At 38.9% G+C, this 19755-nt stretch overlaps 1 non-coding gene across 1 annotated transcript; it reads left to right on the forward strand.

The window, feature by feature from the left end:
- The first annotated feature begins 18867 nt into the window (after nucleotides 1-18867).
- LOC118020412 lies at nucleotides 18868-18974 on the forward strand. Its single transcript, XR_004681855.1, has one exon. It is a non-coding gene; the product is annotated as a U6 spliceosomal RNA (small nuclear RNA).
- The last annotated feature ends 781 nt before the right edge of the window (nucleotides 18975-19755 follow it).

The raw sequence follows: 19755 nt of genomic DNA on the forward strand, positions 1-19755 counted from the left end.
GAGAGGTATATGGTAGCATGGAAGGGGGTAGATTTCTATTCAGAACAGCCCCCTCAGATGATGAATTTGTACTCTGAGCAATAAGCACTGCCCTGCTCTGTTGCTCAGAGCCATGAGTAATACACAGGAGCTAGGAGGCTAGAGAAAAATCTCTGGATAGTGTGGGTTGCATTACAGACAAGCTTGCTCATGTCCTGACTATTGAGCATGGAAATTTATGTATTACCTTTGAGTGTACTAACTTCTTATCTGCCTAAGAGAATTTCCTTTTGAAAGCATACAAATAGAGTTAATAGAGTCAGGGATAGAGTCCGTTCTTTAAGCACTGCACTCCCTTTCATCCTGATGATATAAAAGTTTCTTTTTCTTGAAAAAGCCACATTTAAGTGGTAGAGTTTCAGGTTACTCCCTGGATTGAAGTTACTGCAAAAGTCACTCAGAAAATCTAACTATAATGATCACAGATATTTCCTTCTTGTTATGAGAAGGAAAAATAAAAGAACAGACCAGTTGAAAAGTATCTTACCTCTGACTGTAGATTAGGGTATAAGTCTTAGCATTACCACCTTGCTTAGTGACTCTAGGTGAATCACTTAACCATTCTGGGCCTTTGATACTGATTTGACAAAAAATAACTTGGAAGAGCTGATGGATAAGGTCTTTTCCTTCTTTAAGTTCCATAAGTCTATGTTCTACTAACTCATATCCCCTTACCCCCATTATTATTCTATTATCTGACACTAGCAATAACAGTGCCTTACTCTGTGCCATTGTGCTTGGCTTGCATTATTTTACTTATTTTACAATAAACTTATGAACTAGATGTTATTCAAGTGACCACATAATAGATGAGAAAAGTTGAGATTTAGAGATGTTAAGCAATTTGTTAGAGGTCATGTGGCCAGTAAGTAACCAAGCTTGTATCTGAACCCATCTGTTTATCTTGAAGATTATATTCTTAGTTCCTATGCTATATTACCTCCCTTCCTTCTGAACAGTTAGTACATGGTATTTTCCTTTGTGTGATCTCTTCTGATAGACTGGGCTAATTGTACAGACTTGTTTCTGTGGGCTGAGCAAAAAGGGACAGTACCAAGGACAGGCACATCATCAACTGTTTTTATTAAGCCTTTAAAGTGTCCACCAGGAGGAAATTATTTCACAGGCTACAAATACAGCAAGAACATCAGAAATCATATATCTATATCTATATATCTATGTCTATATCTCTCTCTCTTTCCCATCCTTTGTTGCAGAAGTTTCTGCAATACCCTGCAAAGTTTGTTATGACAATTAATTTAGTAAACATTCTCATGTGAGTATATGTACAATATTTAGAAAAGATATTTATGTTTGAACTCCCAGAATCAATAATCAAATCCAGTCATCTAAGAAGAAATATTTTGACTATTGGAAAAGAAGCCATGTTTTTTTGTTTTTGTTTTTGTTTTTTAGTTTGTTTTTTGTTTTTTGTTTTTTGGGGGGGGTTGCTGGAGAAGCCATGTTTTTTAAAAGTGAAAAACAACTTCCATGTAAAAATGACTCAGAAAATATTTAAATACTTGAAATTCTTCATTTTGAAAAAATAGTTTTAAAAATGAAACAGATGTTTTTTCACAAGTTATGGACAGGATAGAAGCAACTGATTTAAACCTGTATTAACAACAATGATTGTAAGAGGAGAAACAAATACTCTCCAGGACTAATGAGAATGAAATCAAGCTCTTAATATTCATGTAGTAGTTGAGTTACAATGCCCCAAATCCTACTATAGTATATATTATTCCTGACTTTTCCAGTTCTACCCCAATGCAAAATGCAGCTCAGCCCTTCACCAGGTCAGAAGTATAGACTCAATCTTGCAAGAGAGTAATTTAGTGAAACATTTCACAGAAACAATGATAACAATACTACTGTATTCTTTTTAATATTTGTATTTTTTCATTTAAAAAATTTTTGTTTATTTAATTATTTTAGAGAGAGAGAGAGAGAACACACACGAGCAGGGGGGAGGAGCAGAGGCAAGGAACAAGTAGACTCCATGCTGATCGCAGAGCCCAACGAGAGGCTCAATCTTACCACCCTGAGATCATGACCCAAATCTGAGTCAAGAGTCAGATGCTTAACCAACTGAGCCACCCAGGCACTCCTTTTTTTTTCATTTTCTATTGCATGTGTTTATTTATATAGGCCATTGTCTTTCTCAGTAAGAAAATACCCATTCCAAAAAATACCTATTTTAGAAAATACCTATTTCTACAGAGACCAAAAAAGTTTAAGTGATCTCTACGTTTTTCTTACTTTTCATTAATTGGGAACAATAGGCTAGACTATAAGCTCTGTAAGAACAGGGACCTTCATAAATTTGGCTGATTGATGTTTCTTAAGTGCCTAGAATGGTGCCTGATACACGGTAGGAGCTCAAAAAATAATCAGTGGAAAGTTGACTAAATAATTATTATCAGAAGCTTATTTCCTTCTAAGTCATTTCTTGTCCAGTAAGCAAGTCAGAGATTTACTATATTTAGAAGTATCTTGTTGTAAAAAATAACGAAGAATCTGTCTGACATCTTGAGGTCCTGCTGGCACTAAACTCAACTGACCATGTCACCCAGATACTAATTCTTAAAAGTCCCAGAATAGTAGACAATTTGTTTCAACATTATATTCTCTCTGAATACAAAAAGAAACTGGCAGCTTCTCTTAATAGAAAACTAAATCTAGATTCATTTAGATGCAAGTAACAGAACCCATTTCTACCAGCTTAAAGAAAATAAAGATTTTTTTTTTGCACAGTTCCAGAGGCAACTTAGAGCAAACAAGAGCAGGATGTATAACCAAGCATCTCCAGGTTCTGGAATCAGAGCCTCTATCTATTTAGAAACATGTGGAGGTTATTCCCCCAACCATGTGCATATGCTTTCACTCTTCTCTCTCAACAGAATGGGCCAGTGTCTTTCACAGTGTCATACATGCAATGGGTATGCTGTAAATATTTTTGAGTAAATGAATGAATGATATATCTTTGCTTCTCCACCAATATGGAGGAGAAATGGCCATATGGAATGGTTTTTGATTCCAGCACCACTGACTCATTAACTTGTATCTTTGCTTCACAATTTTAAATCCTTAGGAAAAGAATTTCATTGACTCAACTAGGTAATGGGTTGACTCCTTCTTGGGTAAGGGTCTACCTCTTGTCTAATCAGCTCTTATGAAGGATCCCCACTAACAGGGAGGCAGACTCACAGAAAAGGGGGCATTACCAAGGCAGGTGTTCTAAAAAGTATCTGCTAAAAATGAACCATCAGGACTTCATCAGGATAAAAAGCTTTTGCACAGCAAAAGAAACAACAAAACTAAAAGTCAACCTACAGAATGGGAGAAGATATTTGCAAATGACATTTTAGATAAAGGACTAGTATCCAAAATCTATAAAGAACTTATCAAACTCAACACCCAAAAAACAAAAAATCCAGTCAACAAATGGACAGAAGACATAAATAGACATTTCTCCAAAGAAGACATTCAAATGGCCAATAGACACATGAACAAATGCTCAACATCACTCAGCATCAGGAAAATACAAATCAAAAAACCATAATGAGATATCACCTCATATCAGTCAGAATGGCTAAAATTAATAACTCGGGAAACAACAGATGTTGGCAAGGATGTGGAGAAAGGGGAATCCTCTTATACTTCTGGTGGGAATGCAAGCTGATACAACCACTCTGGAACACAGTATGGAATGGAACTACCCTATGACCCAACAATTACACTACTGGATATTTGAAGGAGCACCTGCACCCCAATGTTTATAGCAGCAATGTCCACAATAGCCAAACTATGGAAGGAGCCTAGATGTCCATTGACAAAGTGGGATACGCACGCGTGTGGGCGCATACGCGCACACACGTGCATGCACATACACACACACAGTGGAATATTACTCAGGCATCAAAAATAATGAAATCTTGCCATTTGCAATTACATGGATGGAAGTGGAGGATATTATACTAAGAGAAATAAGTCAGTCAGAGAAAGACAAATACCATATGATTTCACTCATATGTGGAATTTAAGAAACAAAACAGATGAACATAGGGGAAGGGAAGGAAAAATAAGATAAAACAGAGCAGGAGGCAAACCTCCTGCTGTAGTTAAGAGACTCTTAACTACAGAAAATAAATTGAGGGTTGCTGGAGGGGAGATGGGTGGGGGATGGGGTAACTGGGTGATAGGCATTAAGGAAGGCATGATGTAATGAGCACTGGGTGTTATATGCAATTGATGAATCACTGGATTCTACCACTGAAAATGGTAATACACTATATGTTAACTAAATTTAATTTAAATAAAAAAATCTTAAAAAAATTAAAAGTATCTGTTAAAATGGTGGCCAAGTGTTTACAAAGATGGTTGCAATAATTCCTGTGGAAAGGCCACTCTGCAGTGTGACTTTGTTGCTTCTCCCACCAAGAACAAGGGTTTAGTTCCTGCCCCTTATATCTAGGCTGGTTTTATACCTTGCTTTGAGTAGCAGAATGTGGGGAAACTACTGATATGGAAGTTCTTAAGCCTAATTCTCAAGAGGCTTGAGCACACTGCCATGTGAAAAATTCCATATTTGCCTGATGGATATAGAGAGTCTTATGTGAGCCAGCAATAACCACCAGATATGAAAACAAGGCTGTGTTAGACCTTCTAACCCCAGTTGAGCTACCAGATAACTGCCTCCATGTGACTGACCCCAAAAGAGACCAACAGCAGTACTATGGGCAAATCCAAAAGTCTGGGTTTTAACCCTCTAAGTTTTGAGGGGGTTTGTTATGCAGAAATGGATAACTGATGCAAATTTTCATAATTTTAGTAACTTTCTTTGTTCCTCAGCTGATAAAGGAGGTGCTAAAAGCTAAGTCTAGAACTAGTACCAAGGCTTCCAATCATATATTAACCACTTATATAGGTCAGCCTGATTTAAAAAAATAAATAAACAAAAACAAAACAAAACAAAAAACTGGGAAAGAATTGAAATTTGCCTTGGTACTTCAGTGAAAGAGACTTAGGCTTATATCCTGGTTCTGATGCTTTACTAGCTATTCTAATACTTATGCTCCCTGGACTTCAGTTTCATTATTTGTTAAATGGAAATTATAATATGTATATTTCAGACAGGGCTGTGAATATCACCTACTACACATTATGCACAACCATTATTGTGGGGGTCTTGTGCAAATTAAATTCAATCATTTATTTTAAAATACATATTAAATGTGTGGTACCTACCATGTTAGTGTTCAAAAAAAGTGTAAACTCTATCTTTCAAAGCATACTGCAAACCTCAATTTATCTCTAACAGAGTTTTAGGCACTAAGTAAGTTTTAGGGACAGAGTTGGGCAAAGAGCTTTTAAACCAAAAAAGTACATTTGTGTGTGTCCCTTTCCCCACCAGAAGATAAATCAGATCTGCCACCCTATCCCAGTTGTTTCCTAGCAAGCAGAAGTGGCAACCCAGCTCTCCTCAGACAAATGATCCCCAGATACCATCTAGTATAGCATTCCCTGGAGCTCTGCCCTGGAAAATTCTTTCCCATAATAAGGTCTTCGAAAATGTGTTTTGGTGGTCAGTTAGGTTTGGGAAATGCCACAGAGTATGAGACTTCTGGGAGAGATTAGTAATTTACATTAGCATAGAAATGCCCTGAGAAATCCTGCAGTAAAAACAGCAACAACAAACCTTGTCTAAACAGACATTTCCCTTTGTGTTTTAAATATGAAGTAATTTTCACCATATGATGCTCTCAAATATCCCAGTATACATCAGGACCCACTGGAACGTCCTGATCCCTCACCCCAATTTATGGAGGAGGACACTGAGGTCCTAGCAGTGCCAGAACTTGTACTCAGATCCCAAACTCCACTTTACCATTCAGGTACAGCATTAGACAGTCCCACATTTGCATTCCCCAGTAGTGATTTTTCCAATAAATCCCTTTAGAGGCATTTCCTACATGCTATTTCTCCTTTCATATGCAATCATCTTCTTAAAGCACATAAAGACTATGGAATTCCTTCACTACCCTGCTCCACAAATGGAGAAGCAGGACTTCATTTTGCCAAGTGCAGAGCAATGGTTTGGCTGGCTCCATCTATCTCTGTTAAGGACCTAAGCATGTTGCTGTGGCTTATTTATTACAAACAGGGCACAAAAGAAAACCGCAGGCCTTCCTCACAGTCTGGATATTTGCATAAACCCTGAATCTCCCAACAGAGATGTTTTCTTTGGCCCATCTGGATTTTCTTAAGTGGTCAGATGTGACAAGTGAGTTTAACCCATGAGGAAAAGAGTAAGAGACTGCTAGGGAAGATGATGATAGTCTTAGTAGAGAGTCGAGAGGCAGGAGAGCCTAGTGCTTCAGACCATGAGCCCTGCAATCAGTCACACCTGGGTTTGAATGCCGGCTCCACCACTAGCTTGGGGAAGTTACCTAACATTTCTAACCTCTGTTTCCCCATCTGTGAAATGGAGACTATAAACATTCCTACTTCATGTAGTCACTGATAGTATTAAATGAAGGCATGTATATAAAATGCTTAACACAGATCTGGCTCAGTAAATGATAGCTATTGATCTTAGTAGTAACATTATCATTACAAGGAGTTTCTATTTTCCTTAAAATATTTATTCACTCATACAACAAATGTCTGAGTCATTTCTACGTACCTGGCACAGTGTTAGATCCTGAAGATACAGACAAAAGTAATATGCTACCTTTATGTTCAAAGAATTCACTTTGTAATAAACACTGGAAATGGTCAATGGTCACACCTGCTTGTAGGTGCTCTGATAAAGGAGAGCTAATAGCCCACAAGGTTGGAGGCAGGGAGAGGTGTGTCTCAGCAACAGAGTCTTGGAGGCTTAAATTAAGTATCTAGTAAAGAGTTGGCCATATAGAAGGTGCTTCATACCTAGTAGCCATATATAAGAGAGTGGGAATTAGGCATGTGAGGCAAAGCTGAAGCCATATCAGGGAGTGACCAGCCTGATGGGAAGGCATGAGGACAAGAAGAGCATGATTGATCCAGCAAGACATTTTTTCAGAGCCAAGGCAGAATGGAGATGAGGCTGGGACAATACAAAGGGTCTCTATCAGACTGAGTTTTATCCCAAGCAAATGGGTTTGGCATCATTTAAAAGGTTATCGGGACCATTAAAGGATTTTAAGCAAGAGCAGAGATACATACAGACTTGTATTTGGGGAAAGAGAATTTCAGCAGAAATGTGCAGCTGAGGCTGTGAAGTGGCAGCAGAGAAATGACCCTGGGTCATGCGTAGCTGGAGTAAATTTTTCCCCAGGAAGCCTTTCCTGTATCAAGGCCATACTAAATCTCTTCCAGCAATGTGTCACATACCTCTCGTAGCCTACTATCATTGTAACTTATATACATTCCTCTGCTCTTATATTGGGCTCTAAACATTGAAGGATGATTAACTAGGACCCGGACATTTCTCCCTTCTTTAAAGTGTCTTGCCTGGGACAACTGTACCCAAAATGTTTATTGAGTGACTGAAAGGACACACAGTCCCACAAATTTGTTCCACCTGTAAATGACCTCTTCTAACCAGAACTCCATTCCCATTAATCTTAACCAATGCTCCGGGCGCCTGGGTGGCTCAGTCGTCAAGCGTCTGCCTTCGGCTCAGGTCATGATCCCAGGGTCCTGGGATCGAGCCCTGCATCAGGCTCCCTGCTCTGCAGGAAGTCTGCTTCTCCCTCTCCCACTCCCCCTGCTTGTGTTCCCTCTCTCACTATCTCTCTGTCAAATAAATAAATAAAATCTTTAAAAAAAAAAATCTTAACCAATGTCTCTTGAAGCTATTCTATAGCTCAAACCAGAGTAGGGTTGTCAGATAAAAACAGCATGCCCTGTTAAATTTAAATTTCAGGTAAACAACAATTTTTTTTTCTTTTTTTTTTTCTTTTTTTTAAAGATTTTATCCATTTTTTTTTTAAGATTTTATTTATTTATTCATGAGAGACAGAGAGAGAGAGAGAGAGAAGCAGAGGGAGAAGCAGGCTCCCAAGGAGCAGGAGCCCGATGCGGGACTCGATCCCAGGACCCTGGGATCATGACCTGAGCCGAAGGCAGACGCTTAACCATCTGAGCCACCCAGGCGCCCGATTTTATCCATTTATTTGACACAGAGACAGCGAGAGAGGGAACACAAGCAGGGGGAGCAGCAGAGGGAGAAGCAGGCTCCCCGCCGAGCCCGGAGCCCGATGCGGGGCTCGATCCCAGGACCCTGAGACCATGACCTGAGCCGAAGGCAGTCGCCTAACCAACTGAGCCACCCAGGCGCCCGGTAAACAACAATTTTTAATGTAAGTATGCCCATGCAATTTTTGAGATATACTCATAACAAAAAACTATTTGTTGCTTACCTGAAATTCAAATTTACCTGGGATTTTTTATTTGCTAAATCTGGCAATACTATAGTATGCAAAGAGTGTTACTGTTAATTATGTCATTCTGGAAATGGCAGATTCCTATTTCTCCCCTCTCTGACACATTCTACTCTCCATTTGACCCCAGAATTCCTATGTGTTCTCCCTCCTACTTTAGAACTACAGTGATGAATAACCATGTTATCAATTCACAGATCTAGATATACTATATGATACATGAGCTAGAATAAAGATTATTTCCCAACTCTGCCACTTAACAAATTTTGTATGGATTTTCTCTATATCTCAGTTTTGTCAAAATTTATATTATTTAGGTTAATGATACTTCACAAGGTTGTGGCAAAAATTGAAATAATATACTAAAGTGCCTCATACAGGGACTGAAATACAGGTGATTCATTCAATTAATGAATGCAGGAAGTTATTCTGTGGTAGACAAACTCTGGTAATTTTCTCTGCCCTCATGGAGTTTACAGTTTGCGGTAGGGATGCTTATAGAAGCTATAATTAATATGGAAAGAAGGATTGAAATTATGGGGCCCTTAAAATATTCAGACAACTTGATTACTATACCTATTGATTTTTCAATATTCATTCTTGTCTTATTTTTATTCATATGTTTATGTGTGCACATAGACACATACATATATACACACATAATGGCTGTGATATCAACATGTATAACATGTATATCAACATACATATATTATGGCTACTATAATAGCACAGAAGGGCAAGCACAGAGAAATTAGTCAAGAACCAGAAGAAGCAACAGAGAAAGGGCCAGACAGGCCTTGTCAGTGGGCCTATCTCAGTATCTGACTTCTGATCTGCTTCCTCCCCTGAAGGCTGACTCTACTCTGTTAGAGCTGTTTGCTGAACACCAGTAATCTCCTGCCTTAATCAGACTTCTAACTTAAGAACTAAGTACGGTGCCACTGCAGCCTATGTTCCTGGCTCCTAGGACAGGATTCCAGGTGGCTGCACCAGCTCCTGGCAGACGTAAGGTAGGTGGAACCGCTGGCAGTGCCTCTCCTATTATTTCTCAGGCAGCTGCTCTCATCATCTACTTGAGAGGCTGCCCTGCTCTACAATGCCCTTGCCTGCTCATCCAGAGGCTCCAAGTGCCTCTGACCTACCCATTGGTGAGGTCTAAAATTTGTCCTGCCAGCTCCAAGTGCACCAAGGAGCCCTGACGCTGTCTTCCCCTGGCTCTGGCCTACACTGTCCCATCTGTGTTCCTGGTCTTCCGACCTTGCTTCTTGGCTTGCACTTCATTTCCACTGCTGAGATCCTGAACACAAGCCACTGTCTACTACCTGCCTGTATGCTAATCCTTTTCTTGGTGTCTCAATCCTACCATCTAATATTGAACTGTCTTTTACTGTCAGTTCCCATGTGAGGCATGGTATTTAATACATATTACCATATTTAAACCTCATCATAGCCTTAAGAGGTAATTATTATGCCATCTATTTCTGTGTGAGGAAACCAAGGGTCACAGATACTAAGTTGCCCCAAATCACAGAGTTAGTCAGGGATCAGCAGGAACTAGAACTCAAGTCCTTTTAATTCCAAAGCTCAAACTCCTTTTCATTATGCCTAATTCACCTTTGGCTAGGGTGGACTTCTCCAAATTACGCAAACTACTCACAATGACAAAGCTGTCACCAGTCTGATTTTGCATATTGCCACTAACTAGCACTCTAATCTCCATGTCCTGCCCACAAGATACAACCATCTTGGGCCTTAATACTGGCTCCTTCCGCCAGGCTCCTATGGATGTAAAATTTGGGTTGATGGCTTTCCTCTTTACAGGTCAGCTCTGTAGCTAGGCCAGTCCCCTCCCACTGCAGTCCTTCCCATTCCCATTTTTAGCTCTGTCCCAGACTGCCTACCGCTCAGCTTGCTAGAGAGGTCTATTTAGGACTATGAACTGGGCTGGGGTCCAAGAGGTAGGGATGGCCCTTGATAGTGGGGCCTAAAGCCAGAACAAAAAAGAACAGTGGGCTGGGTAAATGAAGATTGAGTCTGAAGGAAGGTTCTGGTCCAAAGGGATGGAGCAGAGATGACAAATTGTGCTAAAGGTTGAGGAACTGCTGTGGGAAATGGAAGTTGAGACTACAAGTGAAGTGAGACACATATGACACAGAGTAATTCCTATGGCACAAGTATAATTTTAGAAGCCTGTGGTCTTGCCTTTTGGTGAGAAGGGAGCCAGCCTATAAAATAGGGTTCCAGTTCCTTTTGAAACACCAGGAAATATAAAGTAGCAAAGGACAGAGAAGAAGTTTTCTTTTGAGTTCTAAGACAAATTTAACCCCAGTCAGGGCAGAGTTGAAGGAAGGTACACATCTTTTACTTCTCCTGTAGTTCAATTTCCTGTAGCTCTTGATGCAGTGATTGAATCCCTTAACTAACACCAGCACTTCATTGAGCAACCCACAGCATAGGCCTGCTGCTGTCTCCCCAAAAAACAGGTGGGTTCTTTGAAGGGACAGACACAATGTACTATTAGCACTGTTCTAGTGAAACATAGAAATTATGCCATGAAAACTTAATTGCCACTTCATTCAGTAATCAGCATTAACATAGTGAATATTTAAAGCTACAACAGATTGTGTGGCAGCCAGGAGTTACACAGTAGCAACTTCTAGAAACCTAGAAAATTAAGACCTATATGGATTGAGGCTGACTGAGTTATTCAGGCCCTTTTGTGTAAAAAGTCCCATACTAGCAGGGTTAGCCAATCCTAAGGCATGTAGAGATTACCAACTCATTTGACTTCCCTTCCTCAAGATCCCTCAGCTACAGTCCAATTGAATGAAACTCAATCAATCCAGTTTCATCCGTATTTAATAAGTATGATGTAGCTAGCACAGAGGTAAATAATACATAGCCCCTGTATTCAAGAAATCTGTGGTATGCTATTGGGGATAAAGAGGTATAATGATGATCATAATCAGAGCATCATATAAACAGGAAAGAGAATAGGCTTGGTTTGATTCCTGACTCCAAAACTCATTAGCAATTTGGCATTGGGCAAGTAACTTTTCCTCTGAGCTTCATTTTCCTAATCTTTAAAATGGGTATAAGATTATGGACCTAGCAAGGGTAATAAGGAGTATCAGATATAATCATATGATCTATCACAGTATGTGCCACAGACTAGGTATTCGTTAAGTATAAGTACAGTATAAGCCACAGTATAAGATATAACAAACCAAAAACAGTGTCCTAAGAAAAGCACAAATAAAACACCAAGAAAGTTTAGAAGAAGTATAGAAATCACATTGCTTTGGGAAGGCAAGAAAGCCATAATAGAGGAGGTTATATAGTTGATGTGCTTGGAAAAACAGGCAGACATTATAGATGAGAGATTGTAAAAAACTTAGTATGTATATAAAAAGTAGCAGTTGAATGAATGGATTAAAGCATGAAGATGAAGGTTATTTTTGAGTCAGAGGAAACTAGTAACAATGGCATGAAGGTGTGAAAATGTGAAGTTATGGAATAGCAGAAAGATTCATGTGTCTAGAAAATAATTTCAGAGAAATGCAGGAAGCCAGAAAAGGCAGACTGGGCACATACAGTAAATGAATGACATCCTGAATTACTGATTTAATTAATAGTATAGGCAGAGGAGGAGCCACTGGAAATCAGATCTAAGAAGAGGCACATTTGGAAGTGGCAGTGGTGTGGAAAAGAGACTATTCAGGGGGAACAGGAGGCAGAGATGTTGGTAGGGGGCTATTCCACCAATTCAAGTAACAGATAACAAGACCTGAATTAGGGCGCTAAGAGCAAAGATAGAGAAATATGCAAGGCATGGTAGAATAGAACTGGGAAAGAGTTGGATGTGGAGAGCAAGATATGCCCTATGTGAAAGTACTATGTACTATGGCTGTCTGAATGGTGAGCAGGAGAAAAGAGCAGACAATCCAACTATCAGGAAGCTGTAAGAGAATCACACCATTAGAGATAGAGTGACAGATTGTTAATTGGGGACCTAGTCAGAAAGAGATTCGTCTGATCTTTAGAATGTAGCATCTATGAGGTCAGGTCAGTTCACAGCCAGATTGGCTATAACTTCCTGGGCTGCATACAGGACCAACAGCAAATGTGGATTTGAAGAACCTGAATTGGACTGTGTATAACCTTCAACTCATTGAAACCAGGTTTCTGATCACTGAGCATTTGCCCCTGTTATGCACAGCCTCTTTTCAAGGCCTCATATCCAATTCAGACCATTTAGGCAAACCAGATATATAGGTGACTTCTTCTAGAGAAAACAGAGCGACCCACCAACCAAGGCCCATCCACGGCCTCCAAAGTATAATAATGTTCAAGGTGAATAACAAAGGAATGGGAAATGAATATGAGAGATTTTATTTGTTTAATGTAAAAACAATGAGGAGAAAAAAATACTAATACTTAAGATTGAGACCAGCTTCTTGTCTGGAGTCTGAATGTCAGTTAAAGAAGTACCTGTTGGAAGAATAGGACTCAACAGGTGAAGTTGCTAGTGGCACCTGGACTTGGGGATTGTTTTTGGGATATTGCCACATATTATCATTTATACAAAAGAGGTTTGCAGAGTAGATTATCTGATATTAAATAAACTAACCCTCATAAAATGTACTTGTGGCTTATAATGATCCCCACTGAAGAACTGCACATGAAGGTAATACAAATGATTTATGTAGTATTTAAATACAAGAAAAGGTACAAATAAGTCTTCTCCTATTCTTGGTATGAGGTCTCCATTAACCACATCAAAAAGTAAAGATTGACATTCAAATCAGATTTGACAAGTTGGACAAAATTATTGAAATTATTAAGAAGACTTTGTGTCTAGTGTAGTTATTAATATTTTCCTGGGTATGCATATATTTTGAGTACACTTCTATTGCAAGTACCTGCTCATTTGTATATTTGTATATATGTATGTAAATATACATATGTGTACATTTATTTTACTAAAACAGGGGTAGTCCAAAAGGTTTGGAAATAGCTATCAATGATTTTCTAATTGTGAGGCCCTGTAGTTATTTCAAAATACTGATAATGAATTTTTCTGAGAGTAGATGTGGTTGGGAGAAAAATGGAGATGTGGAAAATACCTGGTGTGCAGTAGACAAATGGAGGATGCATGCTATTACTAAAAAGGGGAGGGAGAAATCTAGAAAGAGGAGCTGGGAGCACTAAAACCAAGAAAATCTCGTCTTAATTTTGCTCAGAACACCTGAGTGGCAAGGAAGAGACTCATCTGCTGGGGTAAAAATGTCCCATTTGGGGGCTCTCTTAACAAAGCTGCCCTTTGTCTGAAGTGTTGCCAGACTTTCCCATGACGTAATGTTACCAAGGGCTGGTAAGGAAGCTCTTTAGTGGGTGCCATTTCATACAGCACCCCATGCTTTTCTTTTCTCCTCCCACCACCCAGAAACTGTTGAGATGGGCACATTTTTAGAAAATTTAAAAATAAATTACAGTTAGTGGTGAAACACATAAGCCAGAGAAATACTGGGCAAGAGTGTGCATCAAGCTACACAGCCCAAGGCTGCCGGGTATAAAAATACTCTATGTCTCCCATTTGGCTAAGTGAGGCTTTAGCAACTGGTAATTTTTGCATGTCATAGTCACTGCTAATTGTTGAATTAGAACATCTGTCAAAAGTAGGGATATTTTTCTTAGAACACAGCAGAGGAAATTAGCTCTTCTCTAAGGCAGCACAAGGCACAATATAACTGTGCCCACTGCCAAAAGCTAAGATTCCCTCTCTCTGAACATTGTTTATAAACCGGAGGCCTGCTGAGTGGCTTCTGACTACCCTCAGTAGAAACCAGGTGGGGTTTTTTCAGATTCTTTGGATATACCAGGCAATGGTAACCTAAACATGTCTGAAAAGAGTCAAAACCCAGAGAGCATATGATTTAACAAGGTGCATATAATTTAACCAAGAATGTAGAAACTGATCCAGTTCACAGACCAATATCCATGATGAACATGGATGCAAAAATTCTCACTAAAATACTAACCAATAGGATCCAACAGTACATTGAAAGGATTATTCACCATGACCAAGTGGGATTTATTCTTGGGCTGCAAGGGTGGTTCAACATCTGCAAATCAATGTGATATACTACATAAATAAAAGAAAGGGCAAGAACCATATGATCCTCTCAATAGATACAGAAAATGCATTTGACAAAGTACAGCATCCTTTCCTGATTAAAATCTTTACAATGTAGGGATAGAGGGAACATACCTCAATATCATAAAAGCTATATATGAAAAGCCCACAGCAAATATCATTCTCAATGGGAAAAAACTGAGAGCTTTTCCCCTAAGGTCAGGAACACGGCAGGAATGTCCACTCTCACCACTACTGTTCAACATAGTATGAGAAATCCTAGCCTCAGCAATCAGACAATAAAAAGAAATAAAATGCACCAAAATCAGCAAAGAAGAAGTCAAACTCTCACTCTTCACAGATGGCATGATACTCTATGTGGAAAATCCAAAAGACTCACTCCAAATTTGCTAGAACTCATACAGGAATTCAGCAAAATGGCAAGATATAAATTCAATGCACAGAAATCAGTTGCATTTCTATACACTAACAATGTGACAGAATAAAGAGAAATTAAGGAATCAATCTCATTAACAACTGCACCTGAAACCATAAGATATCTAGGAATAAACCTAACCAAAGCGGCAAAGGATCTGTACTCAGAAAACTATAGAACACTCATGAAAGAAATTGAGGAAGACAAAAAGAAATGGAAAAATGTTCCATGCTCATAGATTGAAAGAACAAATATTATTAAAATATCTATGCTACCTAGAGCGATATATACATTCAATTCAATCCCTATCAAAATGTCATCAACTTTTTTCACAGAGCTGGCACAAATAATCCTAAAATTTGTATGGAACCAGAAAAGACCATGAATAGCCAAAGGAATGTTGAAAAGGAAAACCAAAGCTGGTGGCATCAAAATTCCAGACTTCAAGCTGTATTACAAAGCTGTAGTCATCAAGACAGTATGGTATGGGCACAAAAACAGACACATAGATCAATGGAACAGAATAGAGAATCCAGAAATGGACCCTGAACTCTATGGTCAACTAATCTTCAACAAAGCAGGAAAGAATATCCAATGGAAAAAATACAGTCTCTTCAACAAATGGTGTTGGGAAAATTGGATAGCTACATGCAGAAGAATGAAACTGGACCATTTTCTTACAGCATACACAAAAACAGACTCCAAATGGATGAAAGACCTAAATGTGAGACAGGAATCCATCAAAACCCTAGAGGAGAACACAGGCAGCTACCTTTGTGGCATTGGCCACAGCAACTTCTTGCTAGACACGTTTCCAAAGGCAAGGGAAACAAGGCAAAAATGAACTATTGGGACTTCAAGATAAAAAGCTTTTGCACAACAAAGGAAATAGTCGACAAAACTAAAAGACAATGGACAGAATGGGAGAAGATATTTGCAAATGACATATCAGATAAAGGACTCGTATGCAAAATCTATAAATAACTTCTCAAACTCAACAACCAAAAAACAAATAATCCAATCAAGAAATGGGCAGAAGACATGAACAGACATTTTTCCAAAGAAGACATCCAAATAGCCAACAGACACATGAAAAAATGCTCCACATCCCTCAGCATCAGGGAAATACAAATCAAAACCACAATGGGATGCCACCTCACACCAGTCAGAATAGCTAAAATTAAGAACTCAGGAAACAACAGATGTTGGCAAGGATGTGGCAAAGGGGAACCCTCTTACACTGTTGGTTGGAATGCAAGCTGGTGAACTGAAAAACAGTATGGAGGTTCCTCAAAAAGTTGAAAATAGATCTACCTTATGAGCCAGCAATTGCTCTACTGCGTATTTACCATAAAGATACAAATGTAGTGATTTGAAGGGGCACCTGTACCCCAATGTTTATAGCAACAATGTGCACAATAGCCAAACTATGGAAAGGGTCCAGATGTCCATCAATAGATGAATGGATAATGAAGATGTGGTATATATATATACAATGGAATACTACTCAGCCATCAAAAAAAAATGGAATCTTGCCATTTGCAATGATGTGGATGGAACTGGAGGGTATTATGCTAAGTGAAATAAGTCAATCAAAGAAAGATAATTCACTCATACATGGAATTTAAGAAACAAAACAGAGGACCACAGGGAAAGAGAAGAAAAAATAAAGGAAGACAAAATCAGAGAGGGAGACAAACCATAAGAGACTCTTAATCATAGGAAACAAACTGAGGGTTGCTGGAGGTAAGGAGGATGGGAGGATGGGGTAACTGGGTGATAGACATAAAGGAGGGCATGTGATATACTGAGCACTGGGTATTATGTGAGACTGATGAATCACTGACCTCTACCTCTGAAACCAATAATACATTATATGTTAATTAACTGAATTTAAATTAAAAACATTTTAAATAAAATAGAGAAAAAGAAAAAAAAAACTGTTCCAGTTCAGCCTTGTCACAGCTTAACTCCACCGAATTAAGAGATATTTAGTGTGTGTGGCCGTAAGCACAATTCATACTTTCTCTGGGTTCCAGTTTTCCCTTCTCTAAAACTGAGACTGAACTAAACCAATGGTTTCCAAACTGTAAGATCTTTAGAACACCAGGGCTTTTTCTCAACTGTCTTAGGAGTCATCTCTGAGGTAGTTAGTTGAACAACAGCCAGTCCCTCACCTATACTTCAATTAGAAAGGTGAGTGATTTGACAGCTAAAACATTTAGAAGATCCCATGGGTCCCTGCAGAGGTCTGCTATGACACAGCAAAGAGAACCATGCAAAGGCTGGACCACCTGGAATGTCCCATATGTGACTAGACGAGAAGGAGGGCTTCTCCAGTCATAGTAGCCTACTTACAACCCTCAAACACAGCTCTGCCAGTTCCCTCACCCTTTAATTCCTTCCATTCTCCCTGCTATTAATTCCTTCCTCACTCCTCTGACCTGACTCTGTTGTCTTTTCCCTTCCAGGTCCCCTAAAGTTGCACATACAACATAAAGCTACCCATGCCACCCCATTCCATCTCTTTCACATCTGAAGATTTGAACCACTCATTCCCACACACATCGTTTGCCCCCAGGCTGCCTTATGTTATTATCTATAAGTCTTGTTTCTCTACCAAGAATGTAAATTTCTTGAAGGAAGTGAACAGTATTCATCTTTATATCCCAAGAGAGCCCTGCACAGTGTTTGGTACACCATAGGATTCATGGGATTTTGGTATATGAGTGACTAATTTGACTGAGTAATCAGACTTAAGAGAGTAAAAATAAAATCAAATCTCTGGGATCTCATGAAGTCCAGAACCAAATCAAACTTTTTCATCATTTACATACCCAAACTATCTATCCACCCCTCCATCCCTCTATCTATCTATCCAGGAAAAATTTATGGATCTTGGATTCACTATGGACTTCCTTTTACTTTTTTCTTCTTTATTGTCATCTTTAATCAGTAACCAAAATTTGCCAATGCAAAACTTTTCCATTAGCCACATACATTCAGGGAATCTATTCCATACTCTCCATCGCAACAACCATTACTCCAGTTGAGGCCTTGTCATCAGGCTAGAATTACTGTTTAGCCTCTTAAGTTAACTTTCCTTTTCCAGTTTTGTTCCCTTCAAATCTATCCTTCATGCTACCTCCAGACTGATCCTTTTAAAATACAAATATGACCATGCCATCCCTCTGCTTAAAGTAGTTCATTTGTGCTCCATAAATATAGATCAAACACATGAGTAGGGCATGGGATGCCCTAGATAACCTGGCTTTTGTGTAATTCTCCAGCCTCACTGTTTGACACTGACTTAAGTCCTGTATCTAGTAATACTAAACTGCTTTTACTTCCCAGTACCAACTGTTGGATACTGTTGGATGTTTTTCTAGTTTTGCTCATTCTGTTGCCTCTGTGTGGTATGCCCTGAACTCCTCTATCCCACTTTACTTGCACAATTACTTTACATTCTTTAAGAGGAAACTTTGGCCTCTCTTTTTCCAAGAAGGCTTTTCTTAATCTCAAATTTGATGAACTAGATGGCCTTTCAGCTACCATTATATCCTGAGCATAGATCTAACTAAATGTTCATCTAAACAAAATAAATACAAATAGAAGTCAAAGTATGAAATATATAAGTAAATAGATATAGCATATATAACTATATATGTGAAATATATAAATAAATACAAATATATGTCATATTTCTATAGTGTCTTAGAGAGTATATTCACATTCATCTTCTACTTTGAGCTTTATTTTGTGAGGAAATTAAAACAGGTATCATTTGTTTCACTTGCAGAATGACAAGAGATCAAATGAATTTCTGAGTGCTCACTTTGGCAGCACATACACTAAAACTGGAATGATACAAAGACGATTAGTATGGCCCCTGCACAAGGGTGACACACAAATTCATGAAGCATTCCATATTTTTGCTACCCTAACCCAGCAATTGCACTACTGGGTATTTACCCCAAAGATACAAATATAATGATCTGAAGGGGCATATGCACCCCAATGTTTATAGTAGCAATGTCTACAATAGTCAAACGATAGAAAGAGCCTAGATGTCCATCAACAGATGAATAAATAAAGAAGATGTGCTATATATATACAATGGAATATTACTCAGCCATCAGAAAGGATGAATACCTACCATTTACATTGATGTGGATAGAACTGGAGGGTATTATGCTAAGTGAAATAAGTCAGAGAAAGACAATTATATGGTTTCACTCACATGTGGAATATAAGAAACAGTGCAGAGGATCATAAGGGAAGGGAGGGAAAACTGAATGGGAAGTAATCAAAGAGAGAGACAAACCAACAAACCATGAGAGACTCTTAACTATAGGAAACAAACTAAGGGTTGCTGGAGGGGTGGCGGGTGGGGGCAAGGGGTAATTGGATGATGTGATGAACACCGAATTTAAATTTAAAAAAATGAATTTCTGAAAATTATAAAGTAAGTGGTAGATAGGAGTCCAAAGTTTAAAAGAAGTGATCCAAGTCCAGTGCACTTCACAATGAGCTTTCAGGAACCGGTAGTAGCCGTTATCATTTTTCCTCAGGTCCGGATGTTCCATCACCACCACCACCACCACCACTGCCACCCACCCTCCCGGCACTAACGTGCTTGGCCAACAGCCCAACTGGCTTGTTTCAGAGAGGAATGACCATTCCAGTCTTCTGTGGAACAGGCTTACGCACCAGAA

The sequence above is a fragment of the Mirounga leonina genome, unplaced genomic scaffold (assembly GCF_011800145.1).
Source record: "Mirounga leonina isolate KUSES-001 unplaced genomic scaffold, KU_Mleo_1.0 Mir_173, whole genome shotgun sequence".
Taxonomy (NCBI): domain Eukaryota; kingdom Metazoa; phylum Chordata; class Mammalia; order Carnivora; family Phocidae; genus Mirounga; species Mirounga leonina.